The sequence below is a fragment of the Scyliorhinus torazame genome, chromosome 21 (assembly GCF_047496885.1).
Source record: "Scyliorhinus torazame isolate Kashiwa2021f chromosome 21, sScyTor2.1, whole genome shotgun sequence".
Taxonomy (NCBI): domain Eukaryota; kingdom Metazoa; phylum Chordata; class Chondrichthyes; order Carcharhiniformes; family Scyliorhinidae; genus Scyliorhinus; species Scyliorhinus torazame.
The window spans coordinates 50583033-50606175 of NC_092727.1; positions in this window are offsets into that span (position 1 = coordinate 50583033).

The window sequence follows — 23143 nt, forward strand, 5'->3', positions numbered from 1 at the left end:
TCATACAGCAACAGCACATCACCTGTCCAGCCATATTCAACTAGTTAATTAATTTAAATAATTTTAAAAAAAATTTTGTTTATAGAACCTCAAGGATAAACCCGAACACCAACAAAAACACAGCCCTCTCTCGCCACTCACCCGAACTCAGTCACTCACCTAAACTCAGATGCACTCTGTTCCAATCAGCACTCCCGTGTCTAAAGTCTCTCTGTGAACTCCCGCTGCTTTATGGCTAAATGATTTTAGTTTCCGTAGCCAACTATAGTAAAGCATTCAGCTGGTCCGGCTGCATCTGGGGAGAGGGATTCTGTGTTGTTCTGAGGTTCGGAGGGAGATGTGTGGTCAGTTTAGATTGGCGGAAACTCTCTGAAGGGCACCCAGCACCATTTATTACCTTCAGCAGCTGCCCCAGCACTGCCCATTGTCAGGAGGTCAGCCCAGCCCAACAACCAGTGTTCAGGCCACGACTGCAATTTTGAGGAATTTAGTTACGCAGAGACTGATCAGCAAGTGGGATGATTCGATAGGAATGCTGTTTAATTCCAGGTCACTGCATCAATTCACTGCATATATTGTGACTCACTTCCCTCCCCCACTGCTCCCAATAAGAAAGATTGATTTTCCACTCATTCATGCATGTTGCACTATTTCGGGGTATGCCAAGCATTTTATGGCCAGTCAAATGCAATCATTGCTGCGACCAGAGGCGGACTTTCACATTTGGGTGCCAAGCGTTCTCTCTCTTTCCGCGGCCCCTACATCACGTTCTGGCCCCTGGTGATGTAGTGCCCCCCCCCCCCCCCCGCCACACCGAATGATATCAAGCTCTGCCTCCTAATGACGTCAGTCCCCACCCCAATGACGCCAACCCCAGCCTCTCTGCTCTCAACGTGAAGGCCTCAGATCCCCAGGTACGATTTTAAACCCACCTTGCCGTGCTGCTCTCCGGTTCTCTCCCAAGCTGTCCCGCTCCCGGTCACTCACGGACAACAGTCAGTTAGGCTACCACTGGTGCAAGGATCCGGACCCAGTCTTCTAGGCTGTGTTTGGTTACAGTGATTCCGCCCCATCTGCACTGGCAACAAAATATCCGGATGGTATCTCATGGGAATATGTCACCACCAATACCCACAGAGGGTTTATATACAAGTAAACCCGGCTTCCCTTCTGGTGTCATCAGTGTGTGGGATTTTTCAGCGGGTAATGGAAAACATCCTTCAAGGGTGGCTGTCGACCTGGATGATGTGCTTTTTCAAGGAGCCACCGAGAAGGAAAACCTGGGCAATCTGGAAGAGATCCTCCGATGTCTCTCTGCTATGGGTGTCTGCCTGAAGAGGGGCAAGTGCGTCTTCCAGGCGAAAGAGGTCACACACCTTGGATACCACAGCGATAAGGACGGGCTACACCCGGTGAAGGAAAATGTTCAGACTATCAGGGGAGCCCCGACACCTGAGAGTTGAGGTCGTTTTTGGGGCTCGTCATTAATTATGGGAAGTTCATCCCGAACCTGCCAACTTGTTGGCGCCCCTGTGCGCCCTATTAAAGAAAAAACAGAAATGGACATGGAAAACGCCGCAGGTCAGAGTGAAGTGGCAAATGTTATCATCCAAACTGTTGACCCACTCGGATCCGTTGAGGCCACTTGTCCTTGTCATAATATACACCAGTATATCATGGTGCAGACACACACTGATGGACACACAGTGGGACCAATCAACATACACAACACCGCAGCCAATCACCAGTGAGAGCACACGCACTATAAAGACAGGGAGCATCAGAGTTCCCTCTCATTCGAATTGCAGTTAGCTAGGAGGACAGAGCTCACAGCCTGCAACACAGACGTTCACCATGTGCTGCGTGCATCGACTGGTTCGGACAAGGCAGAGGTCTTTAGTTAAAGCTAGTATCGTATTAACCCACAGTCTATGTATGTTTAAATAGTTAATGATTCAATAAAATAGTTGCACTATTTCAAGTGTTGGTGACCTGTAAGTGATCCAGAACACCCAACACATCAGTCCTCACATGTGACGCCTCTCCATATGGCATTGGGGCAGTGTTGTCCCACCTGTGGGATGGTGGGATGGAACTGGCGAAAGACAATGTGTCCAGAACCCTGGCCGATGCAGAGCGCCGCTATGCGCAAATTGAGAAGGAAAGACTGGCCGTGATAGGTGCAGTAAAGAAATTTCACCAGTATGTTTATGGGTGGCAATTCAGGGTGATCACAGATCATAAGCTCTTACTTGGCCTCTTTATGGAAGACAATATATATATATCACCAATAGCTTTAGCCAGAATCTGTGATGGGCGTTGCAGTTGGCGGCACATGAGTATATCTTTGGACATCCCCCAGGAGCACAGATCCTCAGCCAGAGGATGCTCTCAGCTGACTCCTGCTGCCTGTTAGCCCCCTTGTCCCTGTCAGTGGTGGACAAAGTTGTATTGACATTAATCTTCATGGACACCCTACTCATGATAGCCGCACAGATCTGCACATGGACCCAAACGGACTCTATGTTGGTGCAATTGCACCACGTCGTCCTGCACAGCGGCTGCAAGGAAAACCCCCAGAGGAGCTGTGGGCCTATCTTGCAAAACAGCAGGAGCTCAGTGTGGAGGGCAGCATCCTCTTGTGGGGAGCTCACATGGTCAATCTGCACCTGGGTCAGCGCATGATCTTACAAGATTTGCATCGTGGATACCCAGATGTTTCAAAGATGAAAATTCTCACAAGGAGCTACGTATGGTGGCCAGGGCTCAACGGCAACAGCGAGCGAATGAACAGCTTTCCAGGAACATCAGACGCGCCCTCCATCAGCCTTGTACCAACCTTGGGAATGGCCAGGACACTTGCACTTGCATGCCAACTTCGCTGGGCCCTTCATGGCGTCAATGTTTCTGCTCCTTATAGACTCCCACTCAAAGTGGATGGATGTGCACCATGTGAATCACTGTGGAAAATTTGCGCCATTCTTTCAGCACCCACCATGGGATTCCAGAGGTGCTTGTCATGAACAATGGAACCCCCTTTGTCAGCGAGGAATTCCAGGCATTTATGCGTGCCAAATGGGTGAAAAGCATCCAAAGTATTCCATACCATCCATCCTCAAAAAGTTTGGCTGAGCGGGCAGTCCAAATGTTTAAACAGGGCATGAAAAAACAGATTGTTGGTTTTCACAATAGCACATTGTTGCTTCATGGCGCCAGGGTTCCAGGTTTGATTCCTGGCTTGGGTCACTGTCTTGCAGAGTCTGCATGTTCTCCCCGTGTCTGCGTGGGTTTCCTCCGGGTGCTCCGGTTTTATCCCACAAGTCCCAAAATATGTGCTGTTAGGTGAATTGGACATTCTGAATTCTCCATCAGTGTACCTGAACAGGCGCCCGAGTGTGGCAACTGGGGAATTTTGACAGTAACTTCATTGTAGTGCTAATGTAAGCTTACTTGTGACAATAATAAAGATTATTATTATTAGCTGGCACGGTTTCTATTTAAATACCGAACAATGCTGCACGGCACAACTGGAATAGCGGCGGCAGAATTACTAATGGGCCGCGCCAACGGATGCACCGATTTTAACGTTCCAGAGTCTCCAGAATAAGTATGATGATCACCAAACGTGTGACAGAGGTTTTAAACCAGAGGACACTGTTCATGCCAGGAAGCACTTCCCACCAGGGACCTAGGCCCGGGCCTGCAGGACATGGAAAACTCAGCATCAGATATGGACGCAGAATCCTCAGTGCTCTCGGAAGACGTGGCAATCAGAGATGAGAGCCCGGCACGGCCCCTTCAGTGCTCTGCGAAGCATGCGCCCCCCCCCCCCCCCCCCGACCTGGCCTCACAACTTCTGGAAACACAGTCATGTGTGAAACGGCGATGGAGACCCCCTCAAAAATCCATTTCAAGGGAACCATCAGTCTTCAAAGGGAGGGGTATAATGACCCTCACAAGACCCACAGGGACACCTCACCCTGTGGGACACGTAGAATACAAGCTCCCCAGCTACTGGGCGGAGGCCTGCCCAGCTGGGGCTCGTAAATTCACCTTATAAAACCTGGCCCGGCATTTTTCGGTAGTCCCGAATTGGCCATTTGAGCTGTCATTTGGGGTTGCTTAGCTCGGTTGGCTGGTGACTGGTTTGTGGTGCGGAGTGACGCCAACAACACGGGATCAATTCCCGTACTGACTGAGGTTACTCATGAAGGCCCAGGCTTCTCAACCTCACCTGAGGTGTGGGAGCCCTCAGGTTAAATCACCACCAGTCAGCTCCCTCTCTAAAGGGAAGAGCAGCCTATGGTCCCCGGGGACTACGGAGACACTTCTTTCATTTGAGCTGGAAGCCATGTTGCGGCTCATTCAAATTTCTTGAGCCTATCAGCAAATTCAGAGCTACCAGGCTCTGATTGTCGCTCCCACACCACAGTTACCTCTCAATATGGGGCCCTCCCATTGTCTGGGGCCCAACACTGCAGCATTGTGTGTATCATTGTCAGTCCGCTTCTAGTTGTGCTACAGGGCAGTCAATCTGTGCACAGGAAGTTTCCAAAGCAGCAATGAGATAAATGACCAGAACAACTGTTTTAACAATGTGGGTCATGGAATAAAACTAGTCAAGACATCGGGGGGTAAACTCTTCTCCAAAGTAATGCCATTGGATTATTTCTGGCCATCTGAGAGGGCACACATGGCATCAGTTTAACACCTCATCCAAAAGACAACAGTTCCAACAGTGCAGCAGTCCCTCAGCCCTGCACCAGCCTTGATCAAGGGCTCAGGTTCCTGGAGTGGAACTTGAATCTACAACTGTCTGATTCAGAAGCAAGTGTGCTACCCACTGAGCCACACTAGTATGATGGTACTGTGATTAGCACTGCTGTCTCACAGCGCCAGGGACCCGAGTTCGATTCTGGGTGACTGTGGAGTTTACATGTTTTCCCCGATTCTGCGTGGGCGGGATGGACTGGGGTGTAGATCTGGGTAGAATGCCCTTTCGGAGGGTCGGTGCAGATTCAATGGGCCGATTGGCCTTCTTCTGCACTGTAGGGATTCTAAGATTCCATGATTCCATCAGTGGTTGGCTGTTGGCCAGCAAATCCAATAGCTGTGAACATCTGGTGTTGGCCATGACAGATTTCGCAAGCTTGCTCAAGGGTACAGGCAGCTACAGGAAGATCCAAGAAGGAAAGTAACAACTGGGTATTGTGAGACCAGTTGTGTCATAAGAGCTTCTTTATCTCAACTCAATTAATGCTCGTCTAAATTGCAGGATAGATTTTTTCTTACTGACCAATTGCATGTTTCCTCAAATGTTCCGAAGTCCACGGCATCCTCAAGAGCTTTGGGAAGGCATGGTCGCGTCTGATTGTCTCTTCTTGAAACTTGTCCTCCCAGTTCTTCATCTCTACGTTTAACCAATTACTCTTCCAGATGTTGGTTCATTAATAATATATTATTAACTGTATGGCAGGCATGTCTACGATTGACACTCTGTAATTTGCAACATCCCCATGGCCACTGACACCAGAGATTACTGGAGAGAATCTGCGTTTGAAGTCAGATACAATAGATTTGGCAGTACCTGAACTGTGGCACAACCATCGCTTCACTTTGTGAAATTCTGGGCACCGGTTCTAGCCGGTAGCCCGTTTTTGGCTGCTGTGAGATGCAGGATCAGCCACTGCTCCAGAAATCAGGCACAGGATATTTTAAATTCATTGAAAACTCACGGATCGCCTTCCCATCCATTCCATCCTGGAGTTATCTTGCCGAGACCAGTTCGTTAGCAGCACTGCTATGTGGATTCCCCACAACTGGGAACGAGGAGGGGGTGGCTGACTGCAACTGGATATGTACCGAACTAGTGTTTCATACAGTTCCAACAGAACTTCCCTGCTCTTATATTCTATGATTCGGCTAATAAAGAAAAGTATCACATCTGCCTTCATAACTATTTTATCCTGCTGTCGTGCCAGCTTCAGGAACCCGGGATTTGCATTCCAAGCTCTCTCTATTCTTGGACACTTCTCAAAATCCTATAATTTATGTGTATTCCTTGGCTTTGTGCGGCTTCCTGGCCGGATTGAATTTGGAATTTTCTGTCTACCTGACAAATTCATTGCTATCTCCCTGCTACCTACAGCTTCATTCCCCACTGCCAACCACAGGGTCAATTTCTGTAGCATCTGTAAATTTCCTAATTTTGCCCTTACCAGTGAGTATAAATCATTGATATATACCACAAAAAGCAAGGGATTCAATACGGAGCCATGCAGGGTCCCACTGGAAACAGCCTTTCCAGTCACAAGAACTCCCATCGATCATTCCCCCGTTCCCGCTGTCACTGAGCCAATTTTAGATCCAAGTTTCCACTTTTCTTTGCATTCTCACATTTCTGAGCAGTCTGAGCTGTCAAAAGCCCGGCTAAAGTCCACATGGATCTACATCAAAAACACTTCCTTCATCACCCCTCTGCTTTACTCCTCAAAATGTTCAGTTAAGTTAGTCAGACTTTAACAAATCTATCCGAATTGCCCTTGGTTAATAGGCACTTTTTTAAATGACAACTTATAGTGTCCTTCAACTAGACTGACTAGCCTGTAATCACTTGGTTTATCCCTGTCTCCCTTTTCGATCAAGATTACTTTACTCAGGACGGGGAGAGTCCACACCGAGTACGAATAAAGAACTTTGGTTTATTTACAGTTACGTTATATAGAACTGCTGGTAGATCCCAACTGGATCTCTCCACGGTCAGTGCCTTACTGTCCGACGTTTTATACAAAGAGGAATGGGGTTCCCCACCCTTCAGCGGGGGAGCCCGTACTCCATGAGAACCACGGGGGAGATAATCATTACCACCCGTAAGTCCTGCAATATCATGGGCTATTGCGACTACAATGTTTGTAGTCTGCAGTTCCTCTGGCACCATGCCTGGAGCAAGAAATTAGAAAATGAAGTCCAGAGCCAAAACTATTTCCTCCTTCGCCTCTCTTAAGAGCCTCAGATACATTTCATTCAAGCTTTGCCCACTTATCGACTTTCAAAGATGCTTTGGGATGTTGGAGGATGCAGATGAATTTTGTGATGGCTCTACAGTTGGGAATTAGGAACATAGGAACTGGAGTAGTTCATTCAGCCCTTCGAGCCTGTCCCACATTTAATGAGATTATGGCTGATCTGTGGCCTAATTCCATATACCTGCCTTGGGCCCATATCCCTCAATATCTTTGCTTAACTAAAATCTATCTATCTCAGATTTAAAATGAGCAACTGTTCGAACTTCAACTGCTGTTTGTGGGAGAGAGTTCCAAACCTCAACCACCCTTTGAGTAAAGAAGTTCTTCCTCACATCTCTCCTGAAAGGTCTAGCCCTAATTTTTAGACTATGTCCCCTAGATTTAGAATTTTCAATCAGTGGAAATAGTTTATCTTTATCTACCCTGTCTTTCCCTGTTAATATCTTGAAAACTTCAATCAGATCACCACTTAACCTTCGAAATTCTAGCAAAAACAGGCTTAAATTGTTGAAATCGCTCCTTGTAACATAATCACGGAAGCGGCCAGATCGGCACAATCGCGTTTTGCGCAGTCCAGTGAATCGCCCGAGACAGCCAAAATGGCGATTCACCAGTACCCCCGCGATTCTCAGTGCCGGATGAGCCGAGCGGCCTGCCCAAAACGGTGGGTTCCCCCGCCGCCGTCCACACCTGGTCGCGGCCGGTGGGAACAGCGCGGGAACGCTGGGGGGGCGGCCTGCCGGGGGGGGGGGGGATCCTGCACCAGGGGGGGGACCTTAAATGGGGTCTGGCCCGCGATCGGTGCACACCGATCGTTGGGCCGGCCTCTCTGAAGGAGGACCTCCTTTCTTCCGCAGCCCCGCAAGATCCGTCAGACATCTTCTTGCGGGGCGGACTCGGAGAGGACGGCAACCACGCATGCGCGGGTTGGCGCCACTCCTAGCCCATTATCGGGCCCTGAATCAGTCGGGATAGGAGCTGTTTCGCGCCGTCGTGAACCTCACCAGCATTCACGACGGCGCGAACACTCTGCCTCCATTTCGGAGAATCCCGCCCCCTAACTTTGTATCGTCAGCAAATTTGGATATATCACTTTCTATGCCATCATCCAAGTCCTGAATGAATAATGTAAATAATTGAGGAACCAACATCACTAGTCACCTCATGTCAATTAGAGTATTTGCCCATTATACCCACTCTGTTGCCTGCCACTCAGCCAATTTCCTAACCATGTCAATAATTTGCCCTCAACTCCATGCGTTGAGGGCAGCATGGTGGTGCAGTGGTTAGCACTGCTGCTTCATGGTGCCGAGGTCCCGGGTTCGATCCCGGCCCCGGGTCACTGTCCATGTGGAGTTTGCACATTCTCCCCATATCTGCGTGGGTCTCACCGAATAACCCAAAGATGTACAGAGTAGGTGGATTGGCTACGCTACATTGCCCCTTAATTACAATTTTTAAAAAAAACTCGTGGAATTTTATGAAATATCTTCTAGAAGTCCTCATAAATAACATCCTTAGACATTCCCCTCTTCACTACCTTAGTCACCCCTATCAGACATTTCAACCAGTTTATTACTAAAATGTTTTACCCAGGTGCCCTTATTTGCGAGATGAATGAAGGACAAACACAGGTTCACAGTTTAACCCAATTTTATTCACAATTCTCTCACTTACACAAAATATAACTCAGATTCACAGCTGAGCTTTAGGTATTACCCGCACCTAGTGAAGGAGGCTGGCCAGGATATGATCACTCAATGTGGATGTCTTCTCTGCGCTTGGAACCCAGGGTCTCTTCTTCTTGTGATGGTTGTGCCTGGGGGACTCCCAGGTTATCGCTGATTATCAGTTCCGATGTTCCTTCTTTTATACCGGTTCTGCTAGCACTGAATCGTAGGTATACGCCCACACCTAGCCTGAGTTCTATTGTCCCATCCAGACTTAAACTCAGCAATGGGAATAAACAGGATACTCCTGTTTAGCCAGGGTGATTCAATCAAGATCCATTATCCTCTGAAACACTCTTGTCTAACCAGCTATTAGCCCATTCTGGAATCCGATGGCCTGTTTATTTGTCATTTGTCCTGCTACAAAGTTGATCACCTATGTTTGGAATTTAGTTACATATTCATAGCATATGTCTTGTTCTTTTGTGTAAACATGAGTGGGTAATCACAAAGTCCATATAGCAATAATGAGTTTATGTGGTCACTTGAGTGTTCTTGCAGATTGTCAGTATCAATTCCAGTGAGGCCTCATGTGGCTGTTTCTTGTCAGCCTGTTCACAGTACCACAAAATTTAATATTGCCTGTCCCCTTGTTGCACCTTGAATAGATTGTTGCAGGAAACTAACCCGGACACATTCCAGAATTTCACTACCTTTCTGACAGGTGCTTGTCTGCCTTTCCAAATCTATGGGTCAGTTAAAATCTCCCCATTAATACTATTCTATCTTTGTTACACACTTGCCTAATTTCTGTATTTATACAATCTAACACCTCAGAACTGCTATCAGGGGGTCATGACACAACACCCATTACAGTCTTAGATCCTATTTTGTTCCTCAGTTCCACCCATATGGTCTCCACTGGATTCTTTCCCCTCACTTTATCCTCCCTCACCATTGAGGTGATAGTATTTGTAATCAGTAAGGATACTTCACCCCCTCTGCCATTTTCCCTATCCCTCCTGTAAACTTTATAATCAGGGATATTTAATTCCCAGTCCCGATCATCCTGCAGCCATGTCTCCGTAATAACTACGACATCCTAATCTTTAATTTGAAATTGTGCCTGTAGCTTGTCTAGTTTATTCCTTACACTCCGTGCACTACTATAGAGAACTCTTAATTGGAATTAAGTATATAGAACCCCCTGACCAGCCCTTTAGCACTGATTCTTTATTTATTCATTTATTATTTTTCTTTTTTGGTTTAACCAGTATATGTCTTGTAGTTTTGCTATTAGCTGCAGTTCCTGAAGTTGGGTTCCTGACTATTTATTTACTCAATCGCTCCAGAGGTGCCACGCTGGCTGGAGCTGATTTCAGGCTTCACCTTCTCCCTGCTGGCACTTGTCATGATAAGAGGACAGAATGAGTGACTGCAGGGTTTGCCTCCTACGTATGACAGGGTCCCACCCTCACATTCCAATTGGCAGTGATTAAACAAGCTTCCTCACTGCATGTCTGGGGGAGACTGGCCTCGCCGTTCGCACAGGCATGGTCGGAGCCCTCCCCTGCCAGCTCGGTAGCCCAGCGGTGAGGGGGCGGATTAATGGCATGCCCCCTCTCCTCTTCTCTTTCTCACACCTGTTCTATGCTATCTTCTCCTGAATGATGAGGGCGGTTTGTGAGCACTTGTGATGCAGGCCCAGTTTGTGTACTGATGATTCTGTCTAATGAGTGAATCTCCAAGGCCTGAACACCACGTGCAAGACACAAGTGGGGAGTTTGAGGGAATGTTGTCCACTCGCCTGGTTATGTGTAGCTCCAAGTGAAATGGGGCTTCATTGTATGGGGCAGTACAATGTAGGCTGCTTCATTAACCCCCCCCCCCCCCCCAATCCAGCACCCCCAATCATGGCATCCCTCTACCACTAACCATATGAAAGATGTCGTGGTGCCAGTCCCCACTTCAGCTGCAGTCTCCACCCTCTAGCTCTAGGAGTTACAAGGACAAGGATGACAAAGGTATGGTTTCGACAGCTTCGGGGAGTTGCCGTCAACATCAACCCCCTCCACACAATGGCTGTGCCTTCAGTGTGGCTGAGTGGGCAACCCACAGTTGTCTTCTAACCAGCAGAACACATGGACTGAAATGGGGTTATGAGGCAGCACCCCAGCACCGTGTGAAGGGCTTTTATGCACGGCCAGCCTTACCATTGCTGCCCATGTCTTAGGACTCATTCGGTGAGGTGAGTGTGGAGAGTAGGGGGTTCACTTACCCTGTTGACATGGATGAAGCCATTCTTTCCTTTTCTGCACTGGTGGGCTTCCTCCTCTGTACAGATGTGGCATTGACCACCCTGCTGAATTCCTCCCAGGTGGGAGTGGTGAGGCAGGTGGGCCTCCTCCTCCCATCCCTACAAAAGAGGAAGGCCTCCTGTGCTTCATGGCCTGAAAGAGAGTCTCTAGCGAGTAATCGCTGAAGTGTGGCGTTGGCCCCTGCTGCTTCCCGGAGATCATTCTGTTATGCAGAGTCCTCGCGCTATTCATGAATGAAATGTCCAGGTGCCGTTTAAATATGGGGCTCTGATATGAAGGCGGGGGTACACGAGTTCCTACCTGCCTTGCCGTGCAGTTTGCCGGGAAGCTCATGGCTGCATAATAAATGACCCCGACGTGACACGATTCTGTGGGTTTACTCATTAGGCTCTATGGCAGGTGTCCGTCGGACTTCCCGCACCCGCCTCGGGTTTTAGGCCCAGAGCAGAAAATCCCGGATGTTGCTTCCAGTCCGTTTTTTGTCAAATCAGATTTCAGCTCAGTAAAATTGGCCTATCTTCAACTGACAACTTTTACTCTATGTCTATCGTTGTCCTTTTCCATAACTACATTAAATCTAACTAAATTATTGGTGGCGATTCGCCGAGCCCCGCGCCGGGCACGAGAAACGCCGTAACCGCGCCACGATGCCAGCGCGTGATTCTCCGAGGTGCGGGGAATCAGCGCCATTTACACCGGTGCATTTGGTGCGGCGCCAGCCGCAGACCGCTGGAATCAGCGGGGCCGCCGATTCTCCGGCCTGGACGGGCCGAGCGGCCGCGCCGGTACGACAGAGTCCCGCTGGCGCCGTTCACCCCTGGTCGCTGCCGGCAGGAACTCTGTGCGGACGGTCGGGGGCGGCCTGTGAGGGGTGGGGAGGGGGGCTCCTTCACCGGGGGGGGGGGGGGGGGGGGCCTCCGACGGTGTCTGGCCCACGATTGGGGCACCGATCGGCGGGCCGGCCTCTCCCCCCCGGGCCTACTTCCTGGCGCGACTGGCCCCTGAACACCGACCGCATGTTGGTCGGGGCCGGCGCGCTAAAGAAGTCCCCCGCGCATGCGCAGGTTGGCGTGGTGCCCATTTGGCACCGCGTAAGGAGGCTGGAGCGGCATGAACCGCTCCAGTGCCGTACTGGCCCCCTGTGGCCCCCATGCGTACCCGGGCCCGGTTCGCGCCATCCCAGTTTTGGAGAATTGCACCCATTATTTTTTAAAATTTAGAGTACCCAATTACCTTTTTTCCAATTAAGGGACAATTTAGTGTGGCCAATCCCCCTACTCTGCACATCTTTGGATAATGGGGGTGAGACCCATGCAGTCACGGGGAGAATGTGCAAACTCCACACAGACAGCGGCCCGGGGCCGGGATCGAACCCGGGTCCTCAGTGCCGTGAGGCAACAGTGCTATCCACTGGGCCACCGTGCTGTCCTAAATCTAACTGAATTATGATCACTACCACCAAACTGTTCATCCAACTCGTACCCCGTGGTACATGTCCCAGTGAATTCTCTAAAGCGAAGTCCAGGCTGCCTCTCCTCTTGTATCCAAGCAGAATAAAGCAGCAAGTGCTGAAAAAACTTAGCTGCTCTGGCAGCATTCTGTGGAGAGGGAAATAGAGTTAACGTTTCAAGCCCAATTTGACTCTTCCTCGGAACTGCCCCTTCTCCTGTAGGGTTGCTACATACTGAACCAAACATTCACTAATTGTAAGCCCTCTAAATATTTCACACAGATGCTGTTCAAGTTAATATTGGGGCGTTAAAATCTCCAAGTCACTGTAGGTCTTTGACTGAACCTTCTTTCTTTGTTCCACTGGAATGGGCTGCGCTGGCTTTGAAAGTTCTGTCGACAGTATGTAAATCTGCAGTCATTCCATGTACATGAACAACAAACCTGTTCCCAGAGGCAAAGACACAATTCAGGGTAGGGACAGAAGTGGAGAAATAATCTTGTCCATTGCTTGTTGCGAAAGCCATCAGAATCCTCCAGGTATTTCAGGAATGTTGTTGTTTCAAGTTACAGATGTTCTGTTTGAGAGATTCAATCCTGAGATATTTAGAATTTCAGATCAGCCGTGATCTTTTTGAATGGTGGGGCAGGCTCGAGGGGCCGAGTGGCCTCCTTCAACTCCTAATTCGTATGCTTGTGTGTAGAACATGTCAAACAAACAACAATAGTGCCTTACCTGTCAACTCCCTCGTTTTCCAAGCTACATGCTACACAATGACAACTTGTGCTATTGAGTTCCATGAACTTAATAAAATATCCTAAGGTGCTTTAAGAGGCATGTTATCAAACAAAATTTGGCAAGAGTAATTGGCTATCAGACAGAAGTTTCACACTGATTGACATGAGGAGATAGCGGAGCTGGCAGCAAGTGGAAAATATTGGTTTCCATAGAATCCCTACAGTGCAGAAGGAGGTCATTCGTCCATCAAGTCAATATCACACATCGAAAGAGCAACCTACCCATGCCCACACCACCGCCCAATCCCCGTAACCTAACCTTCACATCCCTGGACACTAAGGGGCAATTTACCATGGTCAATCCACCTAACCTGCACATCTTTGGATTGTGGGAGGAAACTGGGGGACCCGGAGGAAACCCACGCAGACACAGGGAGAACATGCAAACTCCACACAGGCAGTCACCCAAGTTTGGAATCTTGCTGCTGCCTCATAGCGCAAGGGACCCGGGTTCAATTCCAGCCTTGGGTGACTGTGTGGAGTTTGCACATTCTACCTGTGTCTGCGTGGGTTTCCTCCGGGTGCTCTGGTTTCCTCCCACAATCCAAAGATGTGCAGTTAATGCAAATTGGCCATGCTAAATTGCCCCTTAGTGTCCAATGGTTAGGCGGGTTACAGGGATAGGGAGTGGGTCTCGGTTGGATGATCTTTCAAAGGATCGGTGCAGACCAGATGGGCTGAATGGCCTCCTGTAGGCATTCTAAAATTCTAAGATATAGGAAACTGCAGCTATTTGAATCACACAGTAACCCGATTGAGATGGTGAATGAGGGTCCGATCATATCCTCACTCAATCACTCACTCCTCGACAAATCTCTAACCAGTTTATGGAACTCTTCCTCCAGTCATCTCCGTAGCAATCTATTACCTGATTTATCACTCCTGAACACACGTAAATTTGTACTTTAATACTCCACAGAAATGACTACACAATGTACGAAGCAGGATCAGGCCCAGAGCCGAGACAAAATTTGTCAAGCAGACCAGAACATAATGTTCAAAACAAGTGAGGTTTATTTACCTGCAGGGGTGAACAAAACTGTAACAGCGCTCACCAGTAACACAGAGTCTCATTCTTCTCTTGTTCCTTTTCAGCCTCCTACACCTCTCCCTTTAATCCTGCCGGGAGGGGAGGACTTTCTGAATTCAGGAGATTTCTTAAAGCTGCACCACCTCAGTTTGGGCATTCTAGTATTTTTTATACAATGTCTTAAAAGCAGATCCCTTATTTTTTTTTTAAAATTTAGAGTAGCCGATTTTTTTTTTTCCCAATTAAGGGGCAATTTAGTGTGGCCAAGCACATCTTTGGGTTGTGGGGGGGAAACCCACACAGACACAGGAAGAGTGTGCAAACTCCACACCGACAGTGACCCAGGGCCGGGATTCGAACCCGGGTCCTGAGCGCCATAGGCAGCAATGCTAACCACTATGCCACGTGCCGCCCTAAAAGCAGATCCCTTATAACAGATACTAATCCCTCAAAAGCCTATAGTTCACAAACCATTCCTCCCTCACTCTATTGCCTAGCTCCTGTAGGGCTGCCAACAGTCCAGGACTGGTCTGCAGTCTCGAGGGATTGAAGATCAACCTGCAGAGAATTGCTGTGTTTGACCCTGGATCAAAATCACTGCACCTTAAAAATATATTTTCTTGACTTCCGGGTGCGGCGATGACCAGCTAAGTCGCACGTTTCGGCAGCTCCCGGTGGAACGGACTTTTGGGCTCTTAAAAGGAGCCCCAACGGCAATTTAAACGGCCAAAAACACTGTGCGGTAAACTAGAAGGGAATCCCCCCAGACACGCATGGATAAAGGAGAGGATAGCAGCCGGATTGCGGAGGATCCTCTGGAGCAGCGGCAAGGAAGGCAAGCTCAAAGCAAGATGGCGTCGGAAGGTGGCCGTTTGTTATGGGGCCCAGACCAACAAGAGTTCCTGAGGCGCTGTGTGGAAGAGCTGAAAAAGGAATTGAAGAAGGAGTTGTTGGCCCCGATATTACAGGCGATTGAAGGGCTAAAGGAGGAGCAGAAGACTCAAGAGCTGGAGCTTCGGGTCGTGAAGGCAAAGGCTGCTGAAAACGAAGATGAAATACAGGGCCTGGTGGTGAAGACAGGGACGCACGAGGCGCAGCACAAAAGGTGTGTGGAAAGGCTGGAAGTACTGGAGAATAATTAGAGGAGGAAGAATTTAAGGGTTCTGGGTCTTCCCGAAGGCGTAGAAGGGGCGGACGTCGGGACATATGTGAGCACGATGCTTCACTCGCTAATGGGATCAGAGGCCCCGGCGGGCCCTTTGGAGGTGGAGGGAGCTTATCGAGTTATGGCGCGAAGACCAAGGGCAGAAGAAATACCTCGAGCCATAGTGGTGAGGTTTCACCGCTATAATGACAGAGAGATGGTCCTAAGATGGGCGAAGAAAACTCGGAGCTGCAGGTGGGAGAACGCGGTGATCCGCGGATACCAGGATTGGAGTACGGAGGTGGCGAGAAGGAGGGCAAGTTTTAATTGGGCTAAGTTGGGAACATAGGCTGGCAGGGAAGGACACAAGTGAAATGTGGAACTTGTTCAAGGAACAGGTGCTACATGTCCTTGATATGTATGTCCCTGTCAGGCAGGGAAGAGATGGTCGAGTGAGGGAACCATGGTTGACAAGAGAGGTTGAATGTCTTGTTAAGAGGAAAAAGGTGACTTATGTAAGGCTGAGGAACAAGGTTCAGACAGGGCATTGGAGGGATACAAGATAGCCAGGAGGGAACTGAAGAAAGGGATTAGGAGAGCCAAGAGAGGGCATGAACAATCTTTGGCGGGTAGGATCAAGGAAAACCCCAAGGCCTTTTACACATATGTGAGAAATATGAGAATGATTAGAGCGAGGGTAGGTCCGATCAAGGACAGTAGCGGGAGATGGTGTATTGAGTCTGAAGAGATAGGAGAGGTCTTGAACGAGTACTTTTCTTCTGTATTTACAAATGAGAGGGGCGATATTGTTGGAGAGGACAGTGTGAAACAGATTGGTAAGCTCGAGGAAATACTTGTTAGGAAGGAAGATGTGTTGGGCATTTTGAAAAACTTGAGGATAGACAAGTCCCCCGGGCCTGACGGGATATATCCAAGGATTCTATGGGAAGCAAGAGATGAAATTGCAGAGCCGTTGGCAATGATCTTTTGGTCCTCACTGTCAACAGGGGTCGTACCAGGGGATTGGAGAGTGGCGAATGTCATGCCCCTGTTCAAAAAAGGGACTAGGGATAACCCTGGGAATTACAGGCCAGTTAGTCTTACTTCGGTGGTAGGCAAAGTAATGGAAAGGGTACTGAAGGATAGGATTTCTGAGCATCTGGAAAGACACTGCTTGATTAGGGATAGTCAGCACGGATTTGTGAGGGGTAGGTCTTGCCTTACAAGTCTTATTGAATTCTTTGAGGAGGTGACCAAGCATGTGGACGAAGGTAAAGCAGTGGATGTAGTGTACATGGATTTTAGTAAGGCATTTCATAAAGTTCCCCATGGTAGGCTTATGCAGAAAGTAAGGAGGCATGGGATAGTGGGAAATTTGGCCAGTTGGATAACGAACTGGCTAACCGATAGAAGTCAGAGAGTGGTGGTGGATGGCAAATATTCAGCCTGGATCCCAGTTACCAGTGACGTACCGCAGGGATCAGTTCTGGGTCCTCTGCTGTTTGCGATTTTCATTAATGATTTGGATGAGGGAGTTGAAGGGTGGATCAGTAAATTTGCAGACGATACGAAGATTGGTGGAGTTGTGGATAGTAAGGAGGGCTGTTGTCGGCTGCAAAGAGACATAGATAGGATGCAGAGCTGGGCTGAGAAGTGGCAGATGGAGTTTAACCCTGAAAAGTGTGAGGTTGTCCATTTTGGAAGGACAAATATGAATGCGGAATACAGGATTAAAGGTAGAGTTCTTGGCAATGTGGAGGAGCAGAGAGATCTTGGGGTCTATGTTCATACATCTTTGAAAGTTGCCACTCAAGTGGATAGAGCTGTGAAGAAGGCCTATGGTGTGCTCGCATTCATTAACAGAGGGATTGAATTTAAGAGCCGTGAGGTGATGATGCAGCTGTACAAAACTTTGGTAAGGCCACATTTGGAGTACTGTGTACAGTTCTGGTCGCCTCATTTTAGGAAGGATGTGGAAGCTTTGGAAAAGGTGCAAAGAAGATTTACCAGGATGTTGCCTGGAATGGAGAGTAGGTCTTACGAGGAAAGGTTGAGGGTGCTAGGCCTTTTCTCATTAGAACGGAGAAGGATGAGGGGCGACTTGATAGAGGTTTATAAGATGATCAGGGGAATAGATAGAGTAGACAGTCAGAGACTTTTTCCCCGGGTGGAACAAACCATTACAAGGGGACATAAATTTAAGGTGAAAGGTGGAAGATATAGGAGGCATATCAGAGGTAGGTTCTTTACCCAGAGAGTAGTGGGGGCATGGAATGCACTGCCTGTGGAAGTAGTTGAGTCGGAAACATTAGGGACCTTCAAGCAGCTATTGGATAGGTACACGGATTACGGTAAAATGATATAGTGCAGATTTATTTGTTCTCAAGGGCAGCACGGTAGCATTGTGGATAGCACAATTGCTTCACAGCTCCAGGGTCCCAGGTTCGATTCCGGCTTGGGTCACTGTCTGTGCGGAGTCTGCCTGCCCTCCCCGTGTCTGCGTGGGTTTCCTCCGGGTGCTCCGGTTTCCTCCCACAGTCCAAAGATGTGCGGGTTAGGTGAATTGGCCAATGACAAATTGCCCTTAATGTCCAAATTGCCCTTGGTGTTGGGTGGAGGTGTTGAGTTTGGGTAGGGTGCTCTTTCCAAGAGCCGGTGCAGACACAAAGTGCCGAATGGCCTCCTTCTGCACTGTAAATTCAATGATAATCTATGATTAATCTAGGACAAAGGTTCGGCACAACATCGTGGGCCGAAGGGCCTGTTCTGTGCTGTATTTTCTATGTTCAATGTTCTATGTTAAGGCGGTGCTTCACAAAAAGAAGATCCAGTTTGGAATGTTACAACCGGCGAGATTGTGGGTCACACACCAAGGGAAGCACCACTACTTTGAGACGGCAGAAGAGGCGTGGACTTTCATTGTGGACGAGAAGCTGGAATAGTTTGGCGAGAGAAAGAACCTTTGGGACAAAGGGGTGGGGTGATTATGTGGGGCGAGGAAAAAGGGAGGGGGGATGATTTTTCAGTTTGTTAATCTTGCGATCCTGTAACTTTTCTCTCTTTCCCATGATGGGGGGGGGGGGGAGAGTATGAGGAACTGTTGGCGCCGGTCATTAGGGGCGGGGCCGAGTGGGAAACGCGGGATTTGTTCCCGCGCTATGGTAATTGTGGCGGGAACAGGGACGCAGGAAGGAGGGGGCCTCGCACAGTGGGGGCCGAGGACAAGGGGGGAAGCCGAGGTCAGCCAGAGTTCGCTGACTTCTCTGAGCAACATGGGGGGTGCAATTACGCTAGGAAGGGATCTAGCGGAGGGGGGGGTGGGGGGGGTTAACTGGGTTGCTGCTGCTAAGGAGAAGGGGGAGCTGTTATGGGATGGGGTGGTCAAGGCATGAGGGCGCCGTCGGGGGGATACACGGGTACGTGGGAACCGGGTGAGGAGCTGGGTTAAAAAAGGGGATGGCTAGTCGACAAGGGGGGGGGGGGGGTAAAGAGCCCCCCAACCCGGCTGATCACGTGGAACGTGAGAGGGCTGAACGGGCCGATTAAAAGGGCACGGGTACTCGCACACCTAAAGAAATTAAAGGCAGATGTGGTTATGTTGCAGGAGACGCATCTGAAACTGATAGACCAGGCCAGACTACGTAAAGGATGGGTGGGGCAGGTGTTTCATTCGGGTTTGGATGCGAAGAACAGGGGGGTGGCTATCTTGATGGGGAAACGGGTACTGTTTGAGGCAAAGACCATAGTGGCGGATAGTGGGGGTAGATATGTGATGGTGAGTGGCAGATTGCAAGGGGAGGCGGTGGTTCTGGTGAACGTATATGCCCCGAACTGGGATGATGCAAATTTTATGAGGCGTATGTTGGGACGTATCCCGGACCTGGAGGCGGGAAAGTTGGTAATGGGGGGAGATTTCAATACGGTGCTTGATCCAGGGCTGGACCGATCGAGGTCCAGGACAGGGAGGAGTCCGGCAGCGGCCACGGTGCTCAAGGACTTCATGGAGCAGATGGGAAGGGTAGACCCCTGGAGATTTAGTAGGCCTAGGAGTAAGGAGTTCTCATTTTTCTCCCATGTCCACAAAGTATATTCACGGATAGACTTTTTTGTCTTGGGAAGGGCACTGATTCCGAAGGTGACAGGGACGGAATATACGGCCATAGCTATTTTGGACCACGCTCCACATTGGGTAGACCTGGAGGTAGGAGAGGAAAAAGAACAGCACCCACTCTGGAGAATGGATATGGGCTTATTGGCGGATGAGGGGGTATGTTTAAGGGTGAGGGGGTGCATCGAAAGGTACTTGGAGCTTAATGACAATGGAGAAGTTCAGGTGGGAGTGGTCTGGGAGGCGTTGAAGGTGATGGTTAGAGGGGAACTGATATCCATAAGGGCACATAAAGGGAAACAAGAGGGTAAAGAAAGGGAGCGATTGCTGAAAGAACTTTTGAGGGTGGGCAGGCAATATGCGGAGGCACCGGAGGAGGGACTGTACAGGGAAAGAAAAAGACTACATGTGGAGTTTGACCTGCTGACCACGGGTAAGGCGGAGGCACAGTGGAGGAGGGCACAGGGTGTACAGTATGAGTATGGAGAGAAGGCGAGTCGGCTACTGGCCCACCAATTGAGGAAGAGGGGAGCAGCGAGGGAGATAGGTGGGGTGAGAGATGAGGAGGGAGAGATGGAACGGGGAGCGGAGAGAGTGAACGGGGTGTTCAAGGCATTTTATGAGAGGTTATATAAGGCTCAGCTCCCGGAAAGGAAAGAGGGAATGATGTGTTTCTTGGATCAGCTGGAATTCCCTAAGATGGAGGAGCAGGAGAGGGTGGGACTGGGAGCACAGATTGAGATGGAGGAGGTGGTAAAAGGGATTGGGAGCATGCAGGCGGGGAAGGCCCCGGGACCAGAGGGATTCCCGGTGGAATTTTATAGGAAGTATATGGACTTACTGGCCCCACTTCTGACGAGAACCTTTAATGAGGCTAGGGAAAGGGGGCAGCTGCCCCCGACTATGTCGGATGCAACGATATCGCTCCTTTTGAAGAAGGAAAAAGACCCGCTGCAGTGTGGGTCCTACAGGCCCATTTCCCTTTTAAATGTCGATGCTAAGCTCTTGGCCAAGGTGATGGCGACGAGGATAGAGGACTGTGTCCCCGGGGTGGTCCACGAGGATCAAACTGGGTTCGTTAAGGGGAGACAGCTGAACACGAACATACGGAGGTTGCTAGGGGTAATGATGATGCCCCCACCAGAGGGGGAGGCGGAGATAGTGGTGGCGATGGACGCCGAGAAAGCATTCGACAGAGTGGAGTGTGATTATCTTTGGGAGGTGCTGAGGAGATTTGGTTTTGGAAAAGGGTATATCGGATGGGTACAGGTGCTGTATAGGGCCCCGGTGGCGAGCGTGGTCACGAACAGACAGAGGTCTGATTACTTCCGTCTTCATAGAGGGACGAGGCAGGGGTGTCCCATGTGTCCGTTACTGTTTGCATTGGCGATTGAGCCCCTGGCCATAGCACTGAGCGGCTCCAGGAAGTGGAGGGGAGTGCTCAGGGGAGGAGAAGAACACCGGGTATCCCTGTATGCTGATGATTTATTGCTGTATGTTGCGGACCCAGTGCAGGAGATGCCTGAGATAATGCAGACACTCAGGGAGTTTGGGGAATGTTCGGAGTACAAATTGAATATGGGTAAGAGTGAGCTGTTTGTGGTGCATCCGGGGGAGCAGAGCAGGGGAATAGATGACTTACCGCTGAGGAAGGTGACAAGAGATTTCCGGTACTTAGGGATTCAGATAGCCAGGAGTTGGGGAACATTACACCGGCTTAATCTAACAAGATTGGTGGAACAGATGGAGGAGGATTTTAAGAGATGGGACATGGTGCCCCTGTCACTGGTGCGTAGGGTGCAGGCGGTTAAAATGGTAGTCCTCCCGAGATTCCTCTTTGTGTTTCAGTGCCTTCCGGTGATGGTCACGAAGGCTTTTTTCAAGAGAATTGAGAAAAGTGTCATGAGTTTTGTGTGGGCCGGGAAGACCCCGAGAGTGAGGAGGGGGTTCTTGCAGCGTAGCAGGGATAGGGGGGGGGGCTGGCACTACCGAGCCTAAGTGAATACTACTGGGCCGCCAATATCTCAATGGTGTGTAAGTGGACGGGAGAAGGGGAGGGAGCGGCGTGGAAGAGATTGGAGATGGTGTCCTGCAAGGGAACCAGCCTACAAGCAATGGTGACGGCGCCGTTGCCGTTCTCACCAAAGAAATACACCACAAGTCCAGTGGTGGTGGCAACATTAAAAATTTGGGGGCAGTGGAGACGACATACGGGGAAGGACGGGAGCCTCGGTGCGGTCCCCGATAAGAAATAACCATAGGTTTGTCCCGGGGAGAATAGATGGGGGATTTGGAGCATGGCAAAGAGCTGGGGTTGCGCAACTGAGAGATCTGTTTGTAGACGGGACGTTTGCGAGTCTGGGAGCGCTGACGGAAAAATTTGGGTTGCCCCAAGGGAATGCATTTCGGTACATGCAACTGAGAGCTTTCGCGAGGCAACAGGTGAGGGAATTCCCGCAGCTCCCGACGCAGGAGATTCAGGATAGAGTGATCTCAGGGACATGGGTGGGGGATGGTAGGGTGTCGGATATATGCAGGGAAATGAGGGACGAGGGGGAGATCATGGTGGATGAGTTGAAGGGGAAATGGGAAGAATAGCTGGGGGAAGAGATTGAGGAGGGGCTGTGGGCTGATGCCCTACGTAGGGTAAACTCATCGTCCTCGTGTGCCAGGCTAAGCCTGATACAATTCAAGGTTTTACACAGGGCGCATATGACCGGAGCACGGCTCAGTAAATTTTTCGGGGTAGAGGATAAGTGTGGGAGATGCTCGAGAAGCCCAGCAAACCATACACACATGTTTTGGTCATGTCCGGCACTATAGGGGTTCTGGGTGGGGGTGGCAAAGGTGCTTTCGAAGGTGGTGGGGGTCCGGGTCGAGCCAAGCTGGGGGTTGGCTATATTCGGGGTTGCAGAAGAGCCGGGAGTGCAGGAGGCGAGAGAGGCTGATGTCTTGGCCTTTGCGTCCCTAGTAGCCCGGCGAAGGTTATTGTTTATGTGGAAGGAAGCCAAACCCCCGGGTGTGGAGACCTGGATAAATGACATGGCAGGGTTTATAAAACTAGAACGGATAAAGTTTGCACTAAGGGGTTCGGCTCAAGGGTTCACCAGGCGGTGGCAACCGTTCATTGACTACCTCGCAGAACGATAAAAGAAATGGGAAGGTAACAGCATCTTCACGGGTACTCTCACACCTAAAGAAACTTAAGGCAGATATGGTTATGCTACAGGAGACGCATCTGAAACTGATAGACCAGGTCAGACTACGCAAAGGATGGGTGGGGCAGGTGTTTCATTCGGGGCTCGACGCAAAAAATAGGGGGGTGGCTATATTAATGGGGAAGCGGGTAATGTTTGAGGCAAAGACCATAGTGGCGGATAGTGGGGGCAGATACGTGATGGTGAGTGGCAGATTGCAAGGGGAGGCTGTGGTTTTAGTGAACGTATATGCCCCGAACTGGGATGATGCCAATTTTATGAGGCGTATGTTGGGACGCATCCCGGACCTAGAGGCGGGAAAGTTGGTAATGGGTGGAGATTTTAATACGGTGCTGGACCCAGGGCTGGACAGATCGAGGTCCAGGACCGGAAGGAGGCCGGCT